The following is a 12,212-nucleotide window of genomic DNA, read 5'->3' as shown; positions in this document are numbered from 1 at the left end:
TTAGTGCCCTAGAAGTCAGCGCCAGAAGCATAAAATACAATATAAATACAACAGTTTTTCCATCGTATAAAACGAATAATTGCAACAAGTATGAAAGTTATGGTCATTTCTACTTTCCGGGCAACCTAGGCTACACTCTAGGGCGTCGTTCCAGCAGATCGAATAGTTACGGCCTAAGAAGTCAACGCCAGAAGCATAAAACACAATATAAATATAACAGTTTTTCCATCGTATAAAACGAATATTTGCAACAAGTATGAAAGTTGTGGGTATTTCTACTTTCCGGGCAAGCTAGGCTTCACCCTAGGGCGTTGCTCCAACAGATTGAATAGTTAGGGCCTTAGAAGTCAACGCCCGAAGCATAAAATACAAAATAAATAGAACAGTTTTTCCATCGTACAAAACTAATAATTGCAACGAGTGTGAAAGTAATGGGCATTTCTACGTTCCGGGCAACCTAGGCTTCACTCTAGGGCGTTGCTCCACCACAGCGAATAGCTACGGCCTTAGAAGTCAACGCCAGAAGCATAAAATACAGTATAAATACAACAGCTTTTCCATTGTATAGCATGACTAACTGCAACCAGTGCGAAAGTAACGATCATTTCGACGTTTCGGGCATCCTAGACTTAACTCTAGGGCGTTGTTCCACCAGATCGAAAAGTTAGGGCCTAAGAAGTCAACGCCAGAAGCATAAAATACAATATAAATATAACAGTTTTTCCATCGTATAGCATGAATAATTGCAACCGGTGTGAAAGTTATTTTCATTTCTACGTTCCGGGCAACCTAGGCTTGACTGTATGGTGTTGCTCCACCAGATCGAATAGGTAGGGCCATAGAAGTCAACGCCCGAAGCATAAAATACAAAATAAATAGAACAGTTTTTCCATTGTAAAAAACGAATAATTGCTACCAGTGTGAATGTTATGTTCACTTCTACGTTCCGGGCAACCTAGGCTTCACTCTAGGGCGTTGTTCCACCAGATCGAGAAGTTAGGGCCTAAGAAGTCAACGCCAGAATCATAAAATACAATATAAATATAACAGTTTTTCCATCGTATAAAACGAATAATAGCAACCAGTGTGAATGTTCTGGTCATTTCTACGTTCCGGGCAACCTAGGCTTCACTCTAGGGTGTTGCTCCACCAGATCGAATAGTTAGGGCCTTAGAAGTCAACGCCCGAAGCAAAAAATACAAAATAAATAGAACAGTTTTTTCATTGTATAAAACGAATAATTGCTACCAGTGTGAAAGTTATGGTCATTTCTACTTTCCGGCAACCTTGGCTTCACCCTAGGGCGTTGTTCCACCAGATCGAATAGTTAGGGCCATAGATGTCAACGCCCGAAGCATAAAATACAATAAATATACAAGAGTATTTCCATCGTATAACAGGAATAATTGCAACCAGTGTGAAAGTGATGGTCATTTCTACGTTCTGGGCAACCTAGGCAACACTCTAGGGCGTCGTTCCACCAGATCGAATAGTTAGGGCCTAAGATGTCAACGCCAGAAGCATAAAATACAATATAAATATAACAGTTTTTCCATCGTATAAAACGAATATTTGCAACAAGTATGAAAGTTGTGGGTATTTCTACTTTCCGGGCAAGCTAGGCTTCACCCTAGGGCGTTGCTCCAACAGATTGAATAGTTAGGGCCTTAGAAGTCAACGCCAGAAGCATAAAATACAGTATAAATACAACAGCTTTTCCATTGTATAGCATGACTAATTGCAACCAGTGCGAAAGTAACGATCATTTCGACGTTTCGGGCATCCTAGACTTAACTCTAGGGCGTTGTTCCACCAGATCGAAAAGTTAGGGCCTAAGAAGTCAACGCCAGAAGCATAAAATACAATATAAATATAACAGTTTTTCCATCGTATAAAACGAATAATAGCAACCAGTGTGAAAGATCTGGTCATTTCTACGTTCCCGGCAACCTAGCCTTCACTCTAGGGCGTTGCTCCACCAGATCGAATAGTTAGGGCCTTAGAAGTCAACGCCCGAAGCATGAAATACAAAATAAATAGAAAAGTTTTTCCATTGTATAAAACGAATAATTGCTACCAGTATGAAAGTAATGGCCAGTTCTACGTTCCGGGCAACCTAGGCTTCACTCTAGGGCGTTGTTCCACCAGATCGAGAAGTTAGGGCCTAAGAAGTCAACGCCAGAATCATAAAATACAATATAAATATAACAGCTTTTCCACCGTATAAAACGAATAGTAGCAACCAGTGTGAAAGTTCTGGTCATTTCTACGTTCCGGGCAACCTAGGCTTCACTCTAGGGCGTTGCTCCACCAAATCGAATAGGTAGGGCCATAGAAGTCAACGCCCGAAGCATAAAATACAATAAATATACATGAGTTTTTCCACCGTATAACAGGAATAATTGCCACCAGTGTGAAAGTGATGGTCATTTCTACGTTCTGGGCAACCTAGGTTTCACTCTAGGGCGTTCCTCCACCAGATCGTATAGCTAGGGACTTGGAATTCTCCGCCAGAAGAATAAAATACAATATAAATACAACAGTTTTTCCATCGCATATAACGAATAATTGCAACCAGTATGAAAGTTATGGTCATTTCTACTTTCCGGCAACCTAGGCTTCACCCTAGGGCGCTGCTCCAACAGATCGAATACTTAGGGCCTTAGAAGTCAACAGCCGAAGCATAAAATACAAAATAAATAGAACTGTTTTTCCATCGTATAAAACGAATAATTGCTACCGGTGTGAAAGTTATTTCCATTTCTACGTTCCGGGCAACCTAGGCTTCACCCTTGGGCGTTGTTCCACCAGATGGAATAGTTATGGCATAAGAAGTCAACGCCAGAGGCATAAAATACAATATAAGTACAACACTTTTTCCATCGTATAGAATGAATAATTGCAAACATTGCGAAAGTAATGGTCATTTCTACGTTCCGGGCAACCTAGGCGTCACTCTAGTGCGTTGCTCCAACACATCTAATAGCTACGGCCTTAGACGTCAACGACAGAAGCATAAAATGCAATTAAGATGCAACAGCTTTTCCATCGTATAAAACGAATAATTGCAACCAGTGTGAAAGTTATTGTCATTTCTACTTTACGGGCTACCTCGGCTACACCCTAGTGCGTTGCTCCTACAGATTGAATAGTTAGGGCCTTAGAAGTCAACGCCGGAAGCATAAAATACAATAAAGATGCAACAGGTTTTCCATCGTATTAAACGAATAATTTCAACCAGTGTGAATGTTATGGTCATTTCTACATTCCTAGCAACCTAGCCTTCACTCTAGGGCGTTGATCCAACAGATTGAATAGTTAGGGCCTTAGCAGTCAACGCCCGAAGCATAAAATACAATATAAATACAACAGTTTTTCCATCACATAACAGGAATAATTGCAACCAGTTTGAAAGTGATGGTCATTTCTACGTTCCGGGCAACCTAGGCTTCACTCTAGAGCGTTGCTCCACCAGATCGAATAGTTAGTGCCTTAGAAGTCAACGCCAGAAGCATTAAATACAATATAAATACAACAGTTTTTCCATCGTATAAAACGAATAATTGCAACCAGTATGAAAGTTATGGTCATTTCTACGTTCCGGGCAACCTAGGCTTCACTCTATGGCGTTCTTCCACTACATCGAATAGCTACGGCCTCAGAAGTCAACGCCTGAAGCATAAAATACAATAAAAATACAACAGTCTTTCCATCCTATAACAGGAATAATTGCAACCAGTTTGATAGTGATGGTCATTTCTACGTTCCGGGGAACCTAGGCTTCACTCTAGGGCGTTGCTCCACCAGATCGAATAGTTTGTGCCTTAGATGTCAACGCCAGAAACATAAAATACAATATAAATACAACAGTCTTTCCATCCTAAAACTGGAATAATTGCAACCCGTGTGAAAGTGATGGTCATTTGTACGTTCCAGGCAACCTAGGCTTCACTCTAGGGCGTTGTTCCACCAGATCGAATTGTTAGGGCCTAAGAAGTCAACGCCAGAAGCATAAGATACAATATAAATATAACAGATTTGCCATCGTATAGAACGAATAATAGCATCCAGTGTGAAAGTTATGGTCATTTCTACGTTCCGGGCAACCTAGGCTTCACTCTAGGGCGTTGCTCCACCAGATCAAACAGTTAGTTCCTTAGAAGTCAACGCCAGCAGCATAAAATACAATATAAATACAACAGTTCTTCCATCATATAAAACGAATAATTGCAACCAGTATGAAATTTATGGTTATTTCTACGTTCCGGCAACCTAGGCTTCACTCTATGGCGTTCTTCCACCACATCGAATAGCTGCGGCCTCAGAAGTCAACGCCTGAAGCATAAAATACAATATAATTACAACAGTTTTTCCATCATATAACAGGAATAATTGCAACCAGTTTGAAAGTGATGGCCATTTCTACGTTCCGGGCAACCTAGGCTTTACTCTAGGGCGTTGTTCCACCAGATCGAACAGTTAGGGCCTAAGAAGGCAACGCCAGAAGCATAAAATACAATATAAATATAACAGTTTTTCCATCGTATAAAACGAATAATAGCAACCAGTGTGAAAGTTATGGTCATTTCTACGTTCCGGGCAACCTAGTCTTCACCCCAGGTAGTTGTTCCAGCAGATCGAATAGTTAGGGCCTAAGAAGTGAACGCCAGCAGCATAAAATACAATATAAATACAACAGTTCTTCCATCATATAAAACGGGTAATTGCAACCAGTATGAAGGTTATGGTCATTTCTACGTTCCGGGCAACCTAGGCTTCACTCTATTGCGTTCTTCCACCACATCGAATAGCTACGGCCTCATAAGTCAACGCCTGAAGCATAGAATACAATAAAAATACAACAGCCTTTCCATCCTATAACTGGAATAATAGCAACCCGTGTGAAAGTGATGGTCATCTGTACGTTCCAGGCAGCCTAGGCTTCACTCTAGGGCGTTGTTCCACCAGATCGAATTGTTAGGGCCTAAGAAGTCAACGCCAGAAGCATAAGATAGTATATAAATATAACAGTTTTTCCATCGTATAGAACGAATAATACCAACCAGTGTAAAAGTTATGGTCATTTCTACGTTCCGGGAAACCTAGGCTTCACCCTAGGGCGTTGTTCCACCAGATCGAATAGTTAGTGCCTTAGAAGTCCACGGCCGAAGCATAAAATACAAAATAAATAGAACTGTTTTTCCGTCGTATAAAACGAATAATAGCAACCAGTGTGAAAGTTATGATCATTTCTACGTTCCGGCAACCTAGGCTTCACCCCAGGGCGTTGTTCCACCAGATCGAATAGTTAGGGGCTAAGAAGTGAACGCCAGCAGCATAAAATACAATATAAATACAACAGTTCTTCCATCATATAAAACGAATAATTGCAACCAGTATGAAAGTTATGGTCATCTCTACGTTCCGGGCAGCCTAGGCTTCACTCTATGGCGTTCTTCCACCACATCGAATAGCTGCGGCGACAGAAGTCAACGCCTGAAGCATAAAATACAATAAAAATACAACAGTCTTTCCATCCTATAACAGGAATAATTGCAACCAGTCTGAAAGTGGTGGTCATTTCTACTTTCCGGGCAACCTAGGCTTCACCCTAGGGCGTTGCTCCAACAGATTGAATAGTTAGGGCCTTAGAAGTCAACGCCCGATGCATAAAATACAAAATAGATAGAACAGTTTTTCCATCGTGTAAAACGAATGATTGCTACCGGTGTGAAAGTTATGGTCATTTCTACGTTCCGGTCAACCTAGGCTTCACCATAGGGCGTTATTCCACCAGATCGAATAGTTAGGGCCTAAGAAGTCAAGGCCCGAAGCATAAAATTCAATAAGGATGCAACAGTTTTTCCATCGTATAGCAGGAATAACTGCAAACAGTGTGAAAGTACTGGTCATTTCTACGTTCCGGGTAACCTAGGCTTTACTCTAGGGCGTTGTTCCACCAGATCGAACAGTTAGGGCCTAAGAAGGCAACGCCAGAAGCATAAAATACAATATAAATATAACAGTTTTTCCATCGTATAAAACGAATAATAGCAACCAGTGTGAAAGTTATGGTCATTTCTACGTTCCGGGCAACCTAGGCTTCACCCTAGGGCGTTGTTCCGCCAGATCGAATAGTTAGGGCCTAAGAAGTGAACGCCAGAAGCATAAAATACAATATAAATACAACAGTTTATCCATCATATAAAACGAATGATAGCAACCAGTGTGAAAGTTATGGTCATTTCTACGTTCCGGCAACATAGGCTTCACTCTAGGCCGTTGTTCCACCAGATCGAATAGTCAGGGCCTAAGAAGTGAACGCCAGAAGCATAAATCACAATATAAATACAACAGTTTTTCCATCATATAAAACGAATGATTGCAACCAGTGTGAAAGTTATGGTCATTTCTACGTGCCGGGCAACCCAGGCTTCACTCTAGGGCGTAGCTCCACCAGATCGAATAGTTAGGGCCTTAGAAGTCAACACCCGAAGCATAAAATACAAAATAAATAAAACAGTTTTACCATCGTATAAAACGAATAATTGCTACCAGTGTGAAAGTTATGGTCATTTCTACGATCCGCGCAACCTAGGCTTCACTCTAGGGCGTTGCTCCACCAGATCGAATAGTTAGGGCCTTAGAAGTCAACGCCCGAAGCATAAAATACGATAAATATACAACAGTATTTTCATCGTATAACAGGAATAATTGCAACCAGTGTGAAAGTGATGGTCATTTCTGCGTTCCGGGCAACCTAGGCTTCACTCTAGGACGTTGTACCACCAGATCGAATAGTTAGGGCCTTAGAAGTCAACGCCAGAAGCATAAAATACAAAATAAATAGAACAGTTCATACATGTATAAAACGAATAATTGCTACCAGTGTGAAAGTTATGGTCATTTCTACGTTCCGGGCAACCTAGGCTTCACCCTAGGGCGCTTCTCCACCAGATCGAATAGTTAGTGCCCTAGAAGTCAGCGCCAGAAGCATAAAATACAATATAAATACAACAGTTTTTCCATCGTATAAAACGAATAATTGCAACAAGTATGAAAGTTATGGTCATTTCTACTTTCCGGGCAACCTAGGCTACACTCTAGGGCGTCGTTCCAGCAGATCGAATAGTTACGGCCTAAGAAGTCAACGCCAGAAGCATAAAACACAATATAAATATAACAGTTTTTCCATCGTATAAAACGAATATTTGCAACAAGTATGAAAGTTGTGGGTATTTCCACTTTTCGGGCAAGCTAGGCTTCACCCTAGGGCGTTGCTCCAACAGATTGAATAGTTAGGGCCTTAGAAGTCAACGCCCGAAGCATAAAATACAAAATAAATAGAACAGTTTTTCCATCGTACAAAACTAATAATTGCAACGAGTGTGAAAGTAATGGGCATTTCTACGTTCCGGGCAACCTAGGCTTCACTCTAGGGCGTTGCTCCACCACAGCGAATAGCTACGGCCTTAGAAGTCAACGCCAGAAGCATAAAATACAGTATAAATACAACAGCTTTTCCATTGTATAGCATGACTAACTGCAACCAGTGCGAAAGTAACGATCATTTCGACGTTTCGGGCATCCTAGACTTAACTCTAGGGCGTTGTTCCACCAGATCGAAACGTTAGGGCCTAAGAAGTCAACGCCAGAAGCATAAAATACAATATAAATATAACAGTTTTTCCATCGTATAGCATGAATAATTGCAACCGGTGTGAAAGTTATTTTCATTTCTACGTTCCGGGCAACCTAGGCTTGACTGTATGGTGTTGCTCCACCAGATCGAATAGGTAGGGCCATAGAAGTCAACGCCCGAAGCATAAAATACAAAATAAATAGAACAGTTTTTCCATTGTAAAAAACGAATAATTGCTACCAGTGTGAATGTTATGTTCACTTCTACGTTCCGGGCAACCTAGGCTTCACTCTAGGGCGTTGTTCCACCAGATCGAGAAGTTAGGGCCTAAGAAGTCAACGCCAGAATCATAAAATACAATATAAATATAACAGTTTTTCCATCGTATAAAACGAATAATAGCAACCAGTGTGAATGTTCTGGTCATTTCTACGTTCCGGGCAACCTAGGCTTCACTCTAGGGTGTTGCTCCACCAGATCGAATAGTTAGGGCCTTAGAAGTCAACGCCCGAAGCAAAAAATACAAAATAAATAGAACAGTTTTTTCATTGTATAAAACGAATAATTGCTACCAGTGTGAAAGTTATGGTCATTTCTACTTTCCGGCAACCTTGGCTTCACCCTAGGGCGTTGTTCCACCAGATCGAATAGTTAGGGCCATAGATGTCAACGCCCGAAGCATAAAATACAATAAATATACAAGAGTATTTCCATCGTATAACAGGAATAATTGCAACCAGTGTGAAAGTGATGGTCATTTCTACGTTCTGGGCAACCTAGGCAACACTCTAGGGCGTCGTTCCACCAGATCGAGTAGTTAGGGCCTAAGATGTCAACGCCAGAAGCATAAAATACAATATAAATATAACAGTTTTTCCATCGTATAAAACGAATATTTGCAACAAGTATGAAAGTTGTGGGTATTTCTACTTTCCGGGCAAGCTAGGCTTCACCCTAGGGCGTTGCTCCAACAGATTGAATAGTTAGGGCCTTAGAAGTCAACGCCAGAAGCATAAAATACAGTATAAATACAACAGCTTTTCCATTGTATAGCATGACTAATTGCAACCAGTGCGAAAGTAACGATCATTTCGACGTTTCGGGCATCCTAGACTTAACTCTAGGGCGTTGTTCCACCAGATCGAAAAGTTAGGGCCTAAGAAGTCAACGCCAGAAGCATAAAATACAATATAAATATAACAGTTTTTCCATCGTATAAAACGAATAATAGCAACCAGTGTGAAAGTTCTGGTCATTTCTACGTTCCCGGCAACCTAGCCTTCACTCTAGGGCGTTGCTCCACCAGATCGAATAGTTAGGGCCTTAGAAGTCAACGCCCGAAGCATAAAATACAAAATAAATAGAAAAGTCTTTCCATTGTATAAAACGAATAATTGCTACCAGTATGAAAGTAATGGCCAGTTCTACGTTCCGGGCAACCTAGGCTTCACTCTAGGGCGTTGTTCCACCAGATCGAGAAGTTAGGGCCTAAGAAGTCAACGCCAGAATCATAAAATACAATATAAATATAACAGCTTTTCCATCGTATAAAACGAATAGTAGCAACCAGTGTGAAAGTTCTGGTCATTTCTACGTTCCGGGCAACCTAGGCTTCACTCTAGGGCGTTGCTCCACCAAATCGAATAGGTAGGGCCATAGAAGTCAACGCCCGAAGCATAAAATACAATAAATATACATGAGTTTTTCCACCGTATAACAGGAATAATTGCCACCAGTGTGAAAGTGATAGTCATTTCTACGTTCTGGGCAACCTAGGTTTCACTCTAGGGCGTTCCTCCACCAGATCGAATAGCTAGGGACTTGGAATTCTCCGCCAGAAGAATAAAATACAATATAAATACAACAGTTTTTCCATCGCATATAACGAATAATTGCAACCAGTATGAAAGTTATGGTCATTTCTACTTTCCGGCAACCTAGGCTTCACCCTAGGGCGCTGCTCCAACAGATCGAATACTTAGGGCCTTAGAAGTCAACAGCCGAAGCATAAAATACAAAATAAATAGAACTGTTTTTCCATCGTATAAAACGAATAATTGCTACCGGTGTGAAAGTTATTTCCATTTCTACGTACCGGGCAACCTAGGCTTCACCCTTGGGCGTTGTTCCACCAGATGGAATAGTTATGGCATAAGAAGTCAACGCCAGAGGCATAAAATACAATATAAGTACAACACTTTTTCCATCGTATAGAATGAATAATTGCAAACATTGCGAAAGTAATGGTCATTTCTACGTTCCGGGCAACCTAGGCGTCACTCTAGTGCGTTGCTCCAACACATCTAATAGCTACGGCCTTAGACGTCAACGACAGAAGCATAAAATACAATTAAGATGCAACAGCTTTTCCATCGTATAAAACGAATAATTGCAACCAGTGTGAAAGTTATTGTCATTTCTACTTTACGGGCTACCTCGGCTGCACCCTAGTGCGTTGCTCCTACAGATTGAATAGTTAGGGCCTTAGAAGTCAACGCCGGAAGCATAAAATACAATAAAGATGCAACAGGTTTTCCATCGTATTAAACGAATAATTTCAACCAGTGTGAATGTTATGGTCATTTCTACATTCCGAGCAACCTAGCCTTCACTCTAGGGCGTTGATCCAACAGATTGAATAGTTAGGGCCTTAGCAGTCAACGCCCGAAGCATAAAATACAATATAAATACAACAGTTTTTCCAACACATAACAGGAATAATTGCAACCAGTTTGAAAGTGATGGTCATTTCTACGTTCCGGGCAACCTAGGCTTCACTCTAGAGCGTTGCTCCACCAGATCGAATAGTTAGTGCCTTAGAAGTCAACGCCAGAAGCATTAAATACAATATAAATACAACAGTTTTTCCATCGTATAAAACGAATAATTGCAACCAGTATGAAAGTTATGGTCATTTCTACGTTCCGGGCAACCTAGGCTTCACTCTATGGCGTTCTTCCACTACATCGAATAGCTACGGCCTCAGAAGTCAACGCCTGAAGCATAAAATACAATAAAAATACAACAGTCTTTCCATCCTATAACAGGAATAATTGCAACCAGTTTGATAGTGATGGTCATTTCTACGTTCCGGGGAACCTAGGCTTCACTGTAGGGCGTTGCTCCACCAGATCGAATAGTTTGTGCCTTAGATGTCAACGCCAGAAACATAAAATACAATATAAATACAACAGTCTTTCCATCCTAAAACTGGAATAATTGCAACCCGTGTGAAAGTGATGGTCATTTGTACGTTCCAGGCAACCTAGGCTTCACTCTAGGGCGTTGGTCCACCAGATCGAATTGTTAGGGCCTAAGAAGTCAACGCCAGAAGCATAAGATACAATATAAATATAACAGATTTGCCATCGTATAGAACGAATAATAGCATCCAGTGTGAAAGTTATGGTCATTTCTACGTTCCGGGCAACCTAGGCTTCACTCTAGGGCGTTGCTCCACCAGATCAAACATTTAGTTCCTTAGAAGTCAACGCCAGCAGCATAAAATACAATATAAATACAACAGTTCTTCCATCATATAAAACGAATAATTGCAACCAGTATGAAAGTTATGGTTATTTCTACGTTCCGGGCAACCTAGGCTTCACTCTATGGCGTTCTTCCACCACATCGAATAGCTGCGGCCTCAGAAGTCAACGCCTGAAGCATAAAATACAATATAATTACAACAGTTTTTCCATCATATAACAGGAATAATTGCAACCAGTTTGAAAGTGATGGCCATTTCTACGTTCCGGGCAACCTAGGCTTTACTCTAGGGCGTTGTTCCACCAGATCGAACAGTTAGGGCCTAAGAAGGCAACGCCAGAAGCATAAAATACAATATAAATATAACAGTTTTTCCATCGTATAAAACGAATAATAGCAACCAGTGTGAAAGTTATGGTCATTTCTACGTTCCGGGCAACCTAGTCTTCACCCCAGGTAGTTGTTCCAGCAGATCGAATAGTTAGGGCCTAAGAAGTGAACGCCAGCAGCATAAAATACAATATAAATACAACAGTTCTTCCATCATATAAAACGGGTAATTGCAACCAGTATGAAGGTTATGGTCATTTCTACGTTCCGGGCAACCTAGGCTTCACTCTATTGCGTTCTTCCACCACATCGAATAGCTACGGCCTCATAAGTCAACACATGAAGCATAGAATACAATAAAAATACAACAGTCTTTCCATCCTATAACTGGAATAATAGCAACCCGTGTGAAAGTGATGGTCATCTGTACGTTCCAGGCAGCCTTGGCTTCACTCTAGGGCGTTGTTCCACCAGATCGAATTGTTAGGGCCTAAGAAGTCAACGCCAGAAGCATAAGATAGTATATAAATATAACAGTTTTTCCATCGTATAGAACGAATAATACCAACCAGTGTAAAAGTTATGGTCATTTCTACGTTCCGGGAAACCTAGGCTTCACCCTAGGGCGTTGTTCCACCAGATCGAATAGTTAGTGCCTTAGAAGTCCACGGCCGAAGCATAAAATACAAAATAAATAGAACTGTTTTTCCGTCGTATAAAACGAATAATAGCAACCAGTGTGAAAGTTATG

This window comes from Calliopsis andreniformis, unplaced genomic scaffold, assembly GCF_051401765.1.
Source record: "Calliopsis andreniformis isolate RMS-2024a unplaced genomic scaffold, iyCalAndr_principal scaffold0014, whole genome shotgun sequence".
NCBI lineage: Eukaryota > Metazoa > Arthropoda > Insecta > Hymenoptera > Andrenidae > Calliopsis > Calliopsis andreniformis.
The sequence above is the reverse complement of the archived record's forward strand: the minus strand, read 5'-3'. Positions refer to the sequence as shown.